Source organism: Falco cherrug, chromosome 4 (genome assembly GCF_023634085.1).
Source record: "Falco cherrug isolate bFalChe1 chromosome 4, bFalChe1.pri, whole genome shotgun sequence".
NCBI classification, from domain to species: domain Eukaryota; kingdom Metazoa; phylum Chordata; class Aves; order Falconiformes; family Falconidae; genus Falco; species Falco cherrug.
Genome location: NC_073700.1, coordinates 4,897,145 through 4,910,307, shown reverse-complemented (window position 1 = coordinate 4,910,307; position 13,163 = coordinate 4,897,145). Strand labels below are relative to the sequence as shown.

At 40.8% G+C, this 13,163-nt stretch overlaps 1 protein-coding gene across 1 annotated transcript in view; it reads left to right on the top strand.

Moving 5' to 3' along the window:
* LOC129736044 (relA-associated inhibitor-like) overlaps positions 1-13,163 on the top strand; it is a 410,983-nt gene that overhangs the window by 102,093 nt on the left and 295,727 nt on the right. The gene's annotated exons all lie outside the window — the stretch shown is intronic.

Here is a 13,163-nt window from a genome sequence, read left to right as displayed (position 1 = left end):
CTGGACAGGCTTGCACTTCTTGATGAACATGTTGTTTGGATAGTTTAGCTCTTTATTTCCTTGAGTGTACAAACACTAATCAGAGTTCATTCAATTTGGGATAAGGGGTTGGTCATATTTTGTATACTTCCATTAAAACACCCATGTAAGATGGAAAAATTTATTCTGTCAGTAAAGAATATATATACATATATATATAAACATCTCCTCTAAAATGAGTGATGTGTGAAGCCTTAGATTTAAATTCTACATTTCATGAAATTTACAGGAGCATGAATTTGGTGCTTAAGGACCAAATGCTGATTTCTAGAAGGGAAATGCTCATGCCAGGCAAAGCAAAGAAGTCCCACAGAAAATACATTAATTCTGTCTGCAGAGTACTATGTGTCAAGGTTCTGTTGAAGTTAATTGCAAGTCATGACTGGAGTCAATCTGCTGAACTACTTTTCATATGTGTTCACAGCCTGTACACTAGCGATATCAAACTGTTTCGGGCTCTTCATGTAGGCAGTTGTTACCTGACTCAGATTTGTAAACAATTTAAAAAATTCTTGCAACTTAAGGAAATCTTATTATGACTGGGGAAAATTCCTATCCTTTCTCCTCACACTAGGCAGCCAGAAAACTAGGAAGCTTTAAATTTCTTGAATTTAAAGGAGTTTGAGATGTGCTTTGAAATGAGACATGTGTTTCTCCTTCGATTCAATTTCCACTTACACTGGATGGCTGAAGTTACTCTAAAAATGTTTTACATGTAACAGGACAATTAACTGCAAACAGATCAAAACCAGAGAATTTCCGACTCAGAGAATATATTTTGTTTCCCTTCCCAGCTGCCTCTATGCCAGTTAGAAGAAAGGAAGTGGGGCCATCGCGTTATGAAGAAAGTCCGAACCACGCCAGTCTTGCAGGTGTATGCTTCTGGGAAAGGGGAAGGAGCATGAAAGAGGAAATATGGTTCTCATTCCTTCTTGGGGTAAACCCAAGAATTTTCCCTTTCCTACGTGTGACAGTGCACAGCCTTGGTGAATACAGTGACTCCCCCACGAACCTGGTCCATCCACAGCCCTCTGTTGCCCCGACCACATGGCTATTCAGAGTTTAATAGACCAGAAAAAATCTTTTTTTGCACTTCAGTTTAAATGACTTTTCCCGAGTACTTTACAATCCAATGAAATATAATGTAGGTATATCCAAGGTATTGCTTGAGAGCATCCCGAAAGCCTCACACCACAGCACACGTGAACTTGCCCTGGCAAGGCAGCGTGCTGGAGTGCAGCGTGCGCTCCCCCAGGCACAGTGTGCCCTCAGTCCGACAGCTGAGCTCTTTGCTGAGGCCAAGACCGCCGTCCCCAGAGGAGCTCTCATTCCTTGCATTTTTAAGGGAAGCAATTCTTACACTTAACAGAAGCAGAACCAACAGTTGGTTGTTTCTCCTCTTCTACCAACAGGTGACTTTGAGCTGAATTAAAATGGGACTTGTAATGAAAAATAGCCACTTTTGCTCTGCAGCTTCTAATTACTCAAAGCCATTAAGAAGCTCTGGTAGAATGGAAAAGCTGCAGTGTTATTTTCAAATCTCTTTTTCCCTTGTTGGTAACCCACACAGCATCCGAGGTGCACTCTTTGTGCACACTGAGCTGGGTCTGTAAAACAAAGTCTGTACAACACACTCCATTTAACGAAGCTGTTTGAGGTAAATAGCCCTCTGACACCCTTTGAGATTTTCTCTCCTCTTATTTCTTCTCTTTTTTAATTCCATCTCAGCAATCACTAGTGCTCTGGCTGAATGCAAGGCCCTTCCTCTTCAGAAGCTGATTGTAGCAAGACTTAGATTGCTACCCCTTTCGAAGAAAAATGCCTCTTGACAGCTCTTTGGAATAAAGGGGGAGTTACGTGCAGGGGTGACACTGGCAGAAAGAGTTGGCTCTCACCATTTCTTGAAACTGCATAATGAATGAAATGTTTAACAGAAGAGAGGATGTAGGGCTGGCAACACGTATTAGTTAAAGGGCTTTTTGAAGCCATCTGTCCACCAGCTTTAGCCACTACTGAATGAAAATTTGTTTTGAAAGCAAAAGGGACAGACTAATCTTCCAGCTCTTCATCCTCCACTGCAAGCCAACCAGAGGCACTTGCAATGCTCAGGGAAGGAATGTGTCCCTCAGCTAATGGAGGACTGCTTTGCAATCATTTTAAATGGTTATGCTGACAATACTTACATCACTTAGCAGTATTTATAGATGCAAAGTACCAATAAGGACTGAAAGAAAGAAAGTCAGCTGCATAAAAATCAGCTACCCTTATGTGTACTTCAGAGTGCAAATTAACAGAATTTTAGATAAACCTAGGAGAGCTTCAGTCTCTTTTCCAAAAATAAAACTGCAATTTAGTGCACCAGTCAGAAGTTCTGACTCTCAGCTCCTGTCTTTCATCCCTGAACCAAAACCTCCCTGCTACGGCTGGCCCTGCTGATGCTAATTTGGAGGTACCATTCTTTATGATTTATGCTCACCTCTATTTCTACAGAGACTGAAGGATAGAAGAATTCCTGTATTGTGGGCATAATTTGTGGTACATACTTCTCACACAACTTGGATCAAATAAAATCTTAATAGTTGGGCAGTGAAAAACTGAGATTCGCTAAGAGCATACAAATATTTTATTTAAAAGTTTATGACACTACCAAATGAGTACAAATTGCAGACTTAAGAACTCTCTACCATCACAGTTGTGAGCAAACAGGAAGAAACAGAGATCGTTTCACACACAACAGAACATGAAAACACAGTTCCCCTCTGATGAACCTCATCATACTTGAGACCCGCTTCCTACCCAATACTGTGCGCTGTTGATTCAACACAAGCGCAAAACAGAATGAAACCGTGTTTAACCACTAACCCTATATTACCAAATGTGGGAAAATGACGTGTTAATTTATGCAACAGGATCTGAAGAGTAATGTAAAAAGAAAGAAAATCATCCAGGCAAATGTCTTGGGTGCGCCCTGGCCTACTGGATCCGTGCACCTGGCAAATCAGCAAACTAAAGCAAACAAATGTGGGAAGTAAGTTCATGTTTCCGAAGAAAAGAAAATAAGACAATTTCCCTCGCCCCCATTCTAAGTTTGCATTATTATACTTTCCCAGGGCTATTCCATGTTAGTTGTTACCATCATTCACAGCCGTTGTTTAGACAGCTTGAGCAGTGGCAACAGAAGTGAAGTAGATATTTATGCAGTTGAAACCATAGCATGCAAGTGCATCTTTGGTCCTAATTTCAGCAGGAAGAGATTATACGAAGAGAGTTCAAACGGATATAATGTTGAGGGAAAAAGAAGTCCTTGAAAGCTCTGTCGCAAAATGTTAAAAAGTAGCATTTGAACAATGTATTATCTCAGTGGTACCTCACAGTTTAGGTTGCATAGTTTGTCATCTGGAGCCTAAATAGTTCACACAAAATTACAGCTCACACAAAAAAAGACCACGGAGCTCCAGCCCTGCTAAAAGAATATTTTGCAATCAGCTTGCAAAGGGCCTGTTTGTTAGTTACAACATGTATGTCTGTGTAGCAAGAAGAAATAAGGTGACGTTTGGAAATGTTTGCACTCGGCTGTTGGCAAAGCGGTGAGGAGCTGCATGTGGATCACGTACCTGATGGACAGCTTTGGGTCTGGGGCCCTGGAAGGCATTACACTGAGCCCCCAGCAGCGATCGACGTGGTCCCACGTGGGTGGTACGCAAGCCAGAGGCAAAGCTGGTAGAAGCCCCAGGGGGACTGAAATTGTGACCTTGTGGTGAACAATCAACTTATCTCCCAGGGGCCTGGAAAGCTGTGCTAAGGGACCCCAGCAAATCTGAGTCCAAGCTTGGCTGGAAGAGCACAAAGACAGAGAAGGACTTGTAGATCTTTAGAGCCACAGAGCGGTGGTGATAGGGAGGAAGCTGTAGAGCTGCATGGCCTGGAGTGCAGCAAACAGGAACAGCTGACAGGCACAGCAGTTTGCTATTACTGTTGCTATATTTATTACCATCGATCAAAATATTTATCTGCAAAGCGCAAATTTATTGAAGAGCTTAGTCCTTTGCTGTACTCAGAGTACCTAATAATTACCAGCCTTTTCAAAATAGTACATTGCAGAAAAATAAAGAAAAAAACCTGAAGGTAAAAGGTACCATCTACCAATCCACTGCTGAAATACTAGTCTGAGTACGGGTGTGTGTGTAGTAGATTGTAATTCACCATTGGGGAAAAATGGTCACTCTGACTTGTGCACTACTTTCTTCCCCGCATTTAATTTAAGCAGGGCTGGACAGAATAGATTAAAGCATAATATAATGAAAGACAGAGAATGTGCTTTGTCCAAATGGAGTTTGAATGAATAGTTGTATAAAATAGAATGTGTATTCTTGTTTATGTGAAACAAATATCTACAGACTAAAATGACTGAAAAGTATCTATATAGGTCTATTTAAAACTGGAAAGAGAGAGGCAATTTGAAAAATAACTATTTTATCTGCTAGCAAGCTGATAAGGGAAGTGATGTGACTGAATGTTGCTTTTGTTTAAAAGCAACTGAAAAGATAAGAACCAGAATCCTTGCAGAGATGTGTGGCTGGGCTACATTACTAGCTGGACACAGCTTAAAAAACCCAACCCCTAACTAAAATGGCAAATTACTTACTTGGCAAATACAGAAACATAGCCCCGGCTTGTGCCAACTCCCAGTCCCAGCTCCACTGAGGCACCTGAACAAAGGCCTTTCATAGGCAGTGTAATTGAGGCTACCCGAGTTAGTCAGGATGCTCAGGTGTATAGAGGGGCCTCACGGAGCGCCAGACAGAGACAAATTCACATGGAGTAAGCGAAGCACTTTGCTGGCATGTGGACGTGGGTTCCGGAGGCTATTCCCAACACAGAAGACAATCACTGGCAGGTAATAAAGGAGGCATTTATGCGATATGTCAGCGGTTAGTGCAAAGCTTAAAAGAAATGAGATCATGTGGCAAGATAGCATTCTCTGCCTTTCCCCCAGGGGAAGGAGCATTACTGTTATTACTATAAGCCATTGTTACCGCTACTTCTTTGAAATAAAACGTGACACAGTATCGTCAGCTGATACTTGTGCGATCGCAGCTATCATAAATTGTGGTTTCCAGAATATTAATCTCCGGTTACGCTATGCAACTACCACACAAGTGTGCAGCACAGAGGCAGACAGAACCCTAGGAAAAAACACTCCAACAACCCTCAAACAATATCAACTCCCCCCAGATACTTCTTTACTCTGAGCTTTCAAAAGTTAAAAATAAAAAGAACAAATTGAAGTAAGAGCAGATGAATACAGCAAGTCTCACTTGCCCTCTTGGCATAGACAGCGTAGCTATAGCAATTCAGCCCAAGAAGGCCAAAAGAGGTGAAGATTATCCATTTCTTCATGCCCCATTTACTAGACTTTATCAGACTAACCTTCCATTTATTTCCTATATTTTAGATAGAAAAAATAACTCTAAAATAGTCTTTCATTTGAAATGCAAATCTAATTGCTTGTTGCAATGGACATGACAAGTACAGTATGGCTCCTATTAAGACAGAATATCAAGCAAAACAGCTTCATTCCAATTTCTTAGTACATGGAGAAAACATAATTTAATGAAATGATGTAAACATTGAAACATATGAAGTTATTTGAAATTTCAAATAAATTTTTATGGTAACCATCAAAAATTTAATTTTCTTTAGAAAAGTCACTGGCATGCTATTCTTTTCTGTTTAAATTTTAAATGAGGCATATATATCACAACTGTACTTCAAAAAATTAAACTAACAAATAATTAAAGAGCAGATGAGCACCTTCTGAAATTGAACTGTTGTATATTAAAACGCTTGTTAAACCACTAAACACCAGGTTTTAAAAGCTAACGCTGTCAGTACAACATATAATAGGTCACTTCTGCTATGGTTTAGTTATGTCCAACTAATGGTAAGAAGGTTTAACCATGCTATGAAGTATTAAGCAAATCAAACAAAAGAAAACAGTGTGAATATTTGGACTTATCCCTCTGTGACTTGCATCTGGCTGTCAAATTTTTTTGTGGGTGCCATTTTTTTGTGATAACTAGATTACATCATTTATTGAATAGAAAGGTTTTTGCTCATGGATTCCAGGCCACGAATCAATGATGTAAGGGTAAAAAGTACTAGATGGAACTAAGTTTCCAAACTGTGGGAAAAGAATGCTACTTATTTCAACATAAGTATACAGAGTTGAATTATGCAAGTATACAACAGTATCAGAGCTATATAATAGCATCAGAACAGAGTTCATTAAACAAAACTTTCCCAAAGAACACCATGCCAGTTTAGTAAAGAGTTTATGGTTGGTTTCTCAAATACTTCTGCAAAGAGATTTCCAAAAACCTCCTTGAATACCATTAGGTACCTGCCAGCACTGGTTCCAGTGCAATGTTTGTCACTATTAATATCCAGGATCATCCCAACTACAACAATTTCTTACTCTCATCTACAAAAAAGTCAAATATACAATAAAGGCAATATACACAGTCATAGTTCCATTTCTATTCAAAATCCTCCCTTTCCCCCTGAACTTTAAATGAAAGGAGAGCAAAGAACATCCCACAGTCCACAGCTACTGAGTTTATTTCCCCGCTCTTCAGGGACCAATCTATTGCATGTATAGAGAATGTTTCATCTATTATGAAATTCTACAGCTGACAGACTAGCACAGTGTCCCCAGACCAAACTAAAGCTGAAGAGAAAGCAGACTAAAGCATTTATTTCCATCTGCTTATATATTGTAAAATATTTCATACAATAGAACTCCATAGAATAAGCCAACAGCTTGTATGTATATTATAATGTAACCAACAGCCCCATTTTTCTAAACCCACGTGGTCATAGTCACCACTCAGGACAGTTTAAAATCTCAAAGTCAGATGTAAGTGCATGCAAGGGTTGAACTGATTAACTAGAGACATACCAAATTTATGATTAACAGTGTAAATGTTCTTGGTGAGCTACCTGCCTAACTATCTTCAAATTGATGTTTTATTACTGATCTCTCTGTAGAAGGGGCTGGAAAGATGGTCCTAGGAGATGACAAGTTGTGCCACTTGTGATTGTAACACATTTCCCACATGGAGAGTGGAGAGATGCAGAGGGGCTTATTGAAGAAACTGTCAGGTCGTGGATGGAAAGTGAAAGTGATGCTGAGTCAAACCGATAAGTTTTGTTGATCACTTCAGTTGCTACATTACCAAAAATGGAGAAAACTGTGGTATAATGGAAGCACTTCAAAAGAAAAAGGAAGCCAAAGGTAGGTTATTTTACAGTGAGAGAAAAGTGTATACCACTGTGACAAGGGGATAGGGAGCTGGGGAAATACAAAATATGAACAGTGCAAAAGTGGGCAGGAAGAGATGGAATCAGCTGATACATTTGGAGTTAGAATATGAAAAAGATAAGAAAGTTCGGACAGTAAAAGGCAAGGGCTTAACAGATAAGCCAGCACAGTATGGCTGTAATGTTGGACCCTGGTGGGGGAAAATTAATAAGAGCCAGCATGCAGGTTGTGAGTGAGGGATGTGATCTGGCTGACTGGGGGTGTCTCAGCAAACTGGGAAAGTTTAAGGAGGATATAACCTACCTACCTTGGACAGAGGAAAGGAAGCAAGCAGCAAAGCAAAATTGCTGAAACCTGGTAGTATAGCATTGAAAGAAGAAGATGCTGGAGATTAAGCAGAATTAGTGAGATAGGCTGTGAGAGGTGAAAAGGCAGCAGTAGTGGAGCAATTCTATAACAGCAGGAGAAGCGTAACCATGAGCCAAGAAACTGCTTATGTTCTTCATCTGCTGGGAAGTAAGTAAGTTGAAAATGAAGTAATGGGCACAGCTGTGAGCTCTGCAATTCAAACTAAACTCTTCCTTTCCCTCTTAACCTGTCCTAATTTACAATTCTATTAAATTCCTTAGCTCACTTTTTTATGTTCAGGCTGCTTCATTTTGTTCATAATATCTTCAACACACCGGTAAAAAGCTTGACATGAGAGGTTTTAACTGTACGTATTCCCTTAGGTATAGGGTGCAGCTCACTACAGTCCTTGTAGAGTTTGTACATGATGGATTAATGACCCAGATGATGTTGATTCCTTTTATGGCCCTATCTATTAATTTCGGGGTTCTGCCACCCTCTACATGTACTCCATCTCCACTGCTCTGCAATGGAGTTTCCACCAAAAACTTTTAAAGCCAAATGGACCCCCAAATACGCAGACAGAATGATACTATAGACTAATGCTTATTTTGAAAAACATGCATTCCAGTGCATAGAAAACTTACCATCTCATTTTACTGAAAACCCCTGTATTTCCCTCCAGACAGCTCATAAAATTAAGAAAGCAAGTGGGATTTTATTTCTAGCTTGTACTTGGCAACCAAATTGCTACCCAAGATTGAACAGGAGATTCAAGTTTTACTCCCATTCATACTTGTAGAAGGGCACCAGGTAGGAAGAGTGGAGCAGCACAAGCATAGCTGGTGGCAGAGGTCATCACAGACAGCAATGTATCAAGCCAGGAATAACTAGAAACTGCAGAGTGCAGGTCAGGTACACCGAGGTAGCAGACAAGTAAAAATAATTGACAGCTGCTCGCAGTAACCAGGGCTAGCACAATATGGTTTTATTGATTCATTCAAGAAATAACTACTTTAGATCATGTGGTTTAGATAAGAAACCTCTTGGATTGGTGGCTGGTCTTGAACAGGCTAACCTCTGCAGTTCATTTGAGAGGACTCCCTTAGAACTGCAGCTTCTGGAGAGGGATGGCCAAAAATTACAATTTTTCTTTCATGCTCCTCTCCAGCTGTGGCCAATGAAGATAAGATGTACCTCATTTTAATCTGCTGGAGGAAAGATGTATGACAAGGTAGAGACACTATGAAAAGCAAGCCTGTAACTAAAACATAGTTTAGAAGCCAGAGTGTAAGAACTGTACAGAGTCAAATGTGTAAGAGGTCCAGCAACTGAGAGACTTTATTAGAATCCATAAGGATGATGATGGAATGCAGTTATCTTCCAAAGAAAGATTATTCAGATAATCTTAGGCATGCGAAACTGTGCAGACATACATGGTACAATACAAAATCACCAGTATCTCAGAAAAGCGTATTTTGCCAGTTTCACCCACCAGCTAGCACAAAACAGCCATTACAAAGGCACCATGTATGCTTTGCAGAAAGCTAGCAAGGTCTCAGCCACCTTCAAACCTGACAGTAGGATGATGAAAGAATAAACGTAATTGTTTCATGGCAGCATTGCAGGGGTTTTTCAAGAACCAGTGTTGCCACAGTCCTCCTTTACCTGTTTTTCTGCTTTTCAATTTTTCCTTGTTAAAACACCATGGCTGACACGGTATTTTCTGACAGGAACTAACGATGGTCTTCTTCCACCCTCAGAAGATGAGTTTCTGGGACATCAATTTGTAATTGCACAGAGCACAGGACTAAGAGAGTATTTCAGCCTCTAAACAAAAACATTAATTTTGCCTGACCCCAAGCACTAGAATTGGTTCCAGCATTCCAGTGGGAGTTTTAGATTCCATCCCTTGCCTTCATGAATATAATGACCTAACTTATAGACAGGACCAGCAATTTGAAAAATGATGTGTTTATATATATTAGTTTGTAATTGTGTAGACAGTGTCTATCTTTTCCCTTTCAGAATATTAAATGAATGAAATCTAAAACATAATCCCTAACAAAATACAAATAAAAAGATCATGATCTCTAATTAAATGGTATTTTCTAGTTGATACAACACATACAGATGCTTCTCTTACCTGATCTACCTTAAATCTCAAATATCATTGGATGCTGCTTTCATTATCCTGTTTTTGGCCAAAACCAACTTTACCAAAAAGAAAGACCTTCTAGAATAGCAGCTCTGGCACTGCCCAAAGACCTACCTGGGAATCAGTCCCAATTACTGGAATACTGTTTAGTAATGAATTAGAAGAATTTTCTTCTTCCTTTTTCTGCAGTATAGCTCCAGTGGGCTCTAAATGCTTTTTAAAAAATTAACATGAAGGTTACTCACTACTTCATAGTAAGTTAGCAGATTTAAAACTTTCTTTTTAAAGACATAATTCTACAAAATATTAAAACCTGCAATTTTGAGAGTAGGAAGCTCAATATGGACTCCCACAGAGAAGTCTCCTCCTAGCCTCCTACAGCAGGGTAACTGACCTTGGTTTTCATTACATTTTCAGCCTGGGACATATGACTCACTTTGTGGTTAATTATCTTGCACTGGAGTCCATGACAGTGGTTTGAATGTAGAGCTATTGTGGGTATAACCAGATCCATTAGAGTCTCACTGAGTACGGGAGCAGACCTAAGCCTAAGAATTTACCAACTCACACAGTGTAATTACTGTCAGCATGAGGCAGGCAGGTATGAAAGGAGGAAGAGAAGGATCGTTTTTTTTCCCTCCCTGGAAAGTGCCTGATTATAAATGGATGGCAGTACTAAGGTGAGAACGACATGAAATTCCTGTATAAGGAGATAGGGTTTTTTAGGTTCCCAGTCTTTAACTTTCTCCTTTATGTTTGCAACTCAGTAAATGCCTGAGCTAACCTGCAAGTAATTAGTGGACAGTTTCAGCGGGGTTTTTTTGGAAGAGGTGAAAAGCTAAGGATGTGTTGTTTCAGAAAGGTGATGACCAAATAATAGGGAAAGTGGTAAGAAGATGTAAAGGATACAGTTGAAATAATTGAAAGGTATTTATGAAGCAGCAATTGCAACACTGCAGACAAGCCTTGGCGTAGAAGTCCTAACAATTAGAGATAATTCTAATTGCATTTCAAATATATTGAAAAACAGTCTCGCAGTTTGACATACATTATTAGGTAGCGCTGAAGTGCATGCGGTTCCCTGAAGAAAAGAGGCAGCCGCTGCAGGTTCGTTTGGCAAAGGACCCAGGCAGCGGTGGCCCCTTCCTAACGCACAGCCGCGTTGCGATACTGCCGCTCGATAAAACTGATCAGATATACTCCCGGCAGGGTGCCAGTCAGCCCAAGGGTGGCAGCTTAGAGATCTCGGCCCCTCCGCAGGCACCGCTTGCTGTAGGGGAGCCTGTCCCCAGGCGCGGAGAAGCTCCCGCCGAGGCTGCCCCCCCCGCCGCCGAGGAGCTGTCCAGGGCGCAGGCAGCGCGCGCTGGCCCCGGGCTGCCCGCGAGCCTCCCGCTGCCCAAGCAGGGCTACGAACTCGGCTCCGGCAACACCCCGCTCCTCCTCAAGCCCACACGATCAACCCCACAGGTTTCTGTTGGAAAAGAAGCTGCTGGGTTTCACTCTGTAGCTGCCAGCGAGAGCAGGAGCTGTCCTCCCAGGGCTTCAGTACCAGCCCGCTGTCTCTTGTGCATCCCAGAAAGTACGTGGCTTCTGAAAACAACCAGGATAATCACGCTGCTGTAAAGTGTTGCTGCTATTAAAGACTATAAAATTTCAAAATACATACGCTCTCAAAAACCCCCAAACCCCTCATCTTTTCACAGTGAAATATTTGCCAGCCCCTGTAAAATTTGCAGGTTCTCTTTAAAGAAAAGTGACAGAACCTGATAGCTGTTTATTTTCAAGCAGATGTGGTCACCAAAACCAGCTTGGGCAGATACCATCCTTCTGTTTGACAGCAGGATTTCCCAGGTACTTTTACTTTTTGGTGCTGCCACTATTCACCTTGGTTTGCAATCTCAGCAGCTGGGGATGGGAGGAGAGATAAGACTGCACAAATTTTATCCTTGAGATTTTTTTTCCACAGCAAGTGCTGAGCTGTCAGTGGACCGTAGACCATGTCAGGGGACAGTGGACTTTTTGGTCCTTGACTTGCATGTCCTTGCAGTAAGAGTGAGGTACGTCTCAACTATATGTATTTGCCTGCACTGTTAAAGAGCATCCCCAATGTGTTTCCATCTGTGAGAAGTCAGTATTAGGTACATACAATTACATTGCTAATCTTTGTGCCAAAGTGGTATTTTAATATCTGTATAACATGTTTCACGCCACGAGCTGAAGCGGCTTATGAACAAATTTCATTTAATATTTTCTAGCAGAACAGGCAGGTATCTCAGCTCCTGGAGAGGCACTTTTTGCTGCTGCAGTAGACTCCTCACACTGCACACCGCTTTGCCAGTTCAGCTCACAGCTATGGGATAGCAGAGTCAGCCAGTCAAGCAGCTCCGTGCTTCCAGGATCCCACTGAGCCCTAGTCACTGTCTCCTAGGAGACTGAATCCTTCATTTCCCGGTACCTATGCTTTACTCCGTAGCCTCAAGAAGCATTAGTTCAATGCTGTTCTGCAAATACTTTGAATATTCAGTTTGCAATAACTTTATTGAAGTCTGTGATAAAGTTTTTCAGCATTTAAGCACTTGTCCGGTTTCACTTGGCATTTACTTGGAGTATATGAAAAAAAAATAGTACAAACATGACCCGTGCCTACACAAATATTTGCCCATATTTGGTAAATGTTTATATATATAATTTCTGAAAAGCTCCGCTTATTATGGCAATTTCAAGGTTTTAAAAAGAAAAAAAAGATCTTTCCTGCCTGCTTTATTTGCACTGTTACAGGAAATCAGTGGTTAAGCAAACTTTTAAAAAAGGCATAAAAAAGCATGTCTTGCAAGTTCGTTTAGTTTTGAATGTACTTGAGAAATTTTGAAAGCAAGCATCACTGAAGTTTGACCAATTTCAGAGCACCAAGAAAAGCGTTCTTTGCTATTTGAATTTTAAAGATTGGCCAAAGTCTTATGTCTGCTGCCTTGTTCTGCAGTCTGTCTTTGAATCCTCTTAGGAAAGTCAGGGATACCCACAAACAATAGAATTAAAATCTGTCTTTAGGACTGGCAAACCATTCAAAGTTCTGTCTAGCTGCTTAGCATAGACTGTGCTAGGCCTCAAGAAGAGAATGGGCCCCTAAAGAAGCAATAATTTTCAGATTGTTGTGTACAATGCAGTGATAAAGCTCCCTGTCACATTTTTCTTCCCAGTTACTGAAGTTCCCATTCAGATGAATTGTCACAGCTTCTTCAATCCAAACAAGCACCCTTCCGGCCTTGTTTGCATTAAAATGTGATAAAACTAAAG